Consider the following 2,500-nt stretch of genomic DNA (forward strand, 5'->3'; position numbering starts at 1 on the left):
ACACACACACACACACACACACACACACACGCATACACACACACACACACATACAGGGTCTCCCCCCCCACACACACACACAAACACAAACACACACACATACAAATAACAGGGTCTCCCCCGCCCACACACACAGGGTCTTCCCCCCGCCCCCACACACACACAGACACACACACACACACACACAAGGTCTCCCCCGCCCCTACACACACACGCACAAGCCACCCGCCGTCTCGAGGGACCGGCGAGGGTCATCAGGGAAGGAAGAAGGAAGGAGGAGCGGCCGCCCCATCCACCGAGGGTCGCCGGAGCTAGTGAAACACGTCATTAAACGAGGCGCGGTGACGTGTGCCTTCGTACGCTGATGATCTTTTAGTCGTCATGGCTGGCGTGGTGGGGTAGGGGGGAGGATGGGGAGAGGGGATGGGAGGGGAGGGAGGGGAGAGGGGATGGGATGGGAGGGAGGGGAGGAGATTGGAGGGAGGGGAGGGTGGAGAGGGGACTGGAGGGAGGAGAGGGGGAGGGATTGGAGGGGAGGGAAGGAGGTTGAGGGGAGGGAAGGGAGGGGAGGGATTGGAGGGGAGGGAAGGGAGGGGAGGGAAGGGAGGAGATAGGAGGGGGAGGGAAAGGGTAGAGGGGAGGGAAGGGAGGGGACTGGAGGGAGGGGAGGGGAAGGGATTGAAAGGAGAGAGGAGGGGAGGGAAAGGAATAGAGGGTAAGGAAGAGAGGGATTGGAGAGTAGAGGAGGGGGGTGGGGAGAGTGGGAAAGGGAGGAGAGGGAAGAGGATTGGAGGGGGTAGAGGGGAGGGAAGAGAGGAATGGGAGGGGCAGAGGAGAGGGGGTAAAGGGAATGGAATTGGAGGGATAAAAGGAGGGGAAAGAGAGGTATGATAGGTAAGGGGATGGGAGCGGAGAGAGGGGAGGGTAAAGAGGGGAGGAAAGAGGAAGAGGTAGGATGGAAGAGAAGGAAAGAGTGGAGGACAGGGAAGGGGATGGGAGATAAGGAGAGGGGAGAGAATTGGAGGGTGTAGAGGGAGGGGAGAGAAAAGACGGGATAGAAGGAAAGGGAAAGAAAGGGGAGAGGCGAAAAAGGAGTTTGGTGGAGACTGGATGGCAGGAAAAGGCTTGGAAGGGGAGAGGGGGAAGCGAGAGGATAGAGGGGGGAAGAAAGGGGCGAGAGGGGAGGGAGACGAAAGAGGGGAAGGGAGAGGAAGGCAGGGGAGGAGAGGGGAGGGGGAAAGAAACAGGAAGAGAGAAGGGGAGATAACCTTGTGTGGGCGTGGTGAGGCGGGGTTTTAGGTGTGGACTGGGTCAGGAGCAATAAGGAAGCAGGTTTGTGTGTGTGAATGGGGAGGTGTAGCAGGGAAGGATGTAGGGGCAGACGAGTGTGTGTTGTAGGGGAAAACTGCGGGGGGAGTTGTGGGCAAGTAAGAGGTTGTAGGGAGAAAGATGCGTGTTTTGGGGACGAAGGAGAAATAACGAGAGGAGACGTGTGTATGGCGAGAGGGAGAGAGCTAAAGGAAGAACTACAGGGCGATTTACAGTAGGGAGAAAAGGGTGCTCGAGGAAAGGGAGAAGTTGACTAGGGATATTTGGTGGAAAAAGATAAGTACACTGTGAAGCACAAATGTGTGTGGTTTTTGGGGGAGAGAAAGGGTGTTGGGGAGGTTTTAGGCAGGGTAAAGGGGACGAGATCAGGTGAAAAAGAATGGAACAAGGCTTTGGTAGAAAGGCTAGATCAACGAGAAGGTAATAATAATAGAAACAACAAATAAACAGAGAAGAAAACAGTGCACGAAGGAAATCCCTGGATGGCACAGCGTCTTCCAGTTTAGAGGCCAAAGCGCCACTCCTGCGCGCCCGTGGCCAAGAGGCATCTGGTGTCGGTCGCGCCCCCTTCGCCCGGGGCATTACCCCCCCCCCCCCGCAGGAGCCAGCCCGATTCCATTGTCGCATCCATCAATCGACCCCAGCGCCTGGAAATGGCTCCCCTGCGACTCCGCCCTCCTGGCCCTCTGTGACCCTCGCTGACCAGCTGTGACCCGGCCCGGCCCGTGCCTCGGCCTCCCCTGGGCCAGCGGGGCCTCGGGTCGCCTCCGCCATCAACAGTTTCGCCCTGATGATGATGGCCTTCGACCCGGGCCGCCGCGTAGGAGCAATTTCCCGGCGATTGTTATCTAACCTCCGCGTATCTCGTGACCCGGCTATCTCGACGATCTCCCTACTATTACCGTCCGACCTGATGTCCTTTCGCAGGACTCCCCTCCCCCTCCTCCAGTAGCCCCGCCCCCCCCTTCGCCCCGCAGTTACCATCTACCCTGATAACCCGCGCACAGCACCCGCCCGTATCCGTTCTCCCCGCGGCTCAATATCCGCCCGTCACGAGGGAGTCTGGCCGCCCTGCGAGACAACGCGCCTCTTATCAGTCACGCCGCCATGACCTGCCTGCCTTGGCGTGACCTCGTATGACACCAATCAATACGATACGGAGGTCAGTTGT

The sequence above is a fragment of the Penaeus vannamei genome, chromosome 6 (assembly GCF_042767895.1).
Source record: "Penaeus vannamei isolate JL-2024 chromosome 6, ASM4276789v1, whole genome shotgun sequence".
NCBI classification, from domain to species: Eukaryota; Metazoa; Arthropoda; class Malacostraca; order Decapoda; family Penaeidae; genus Penaeus; species Penaeus vannamei.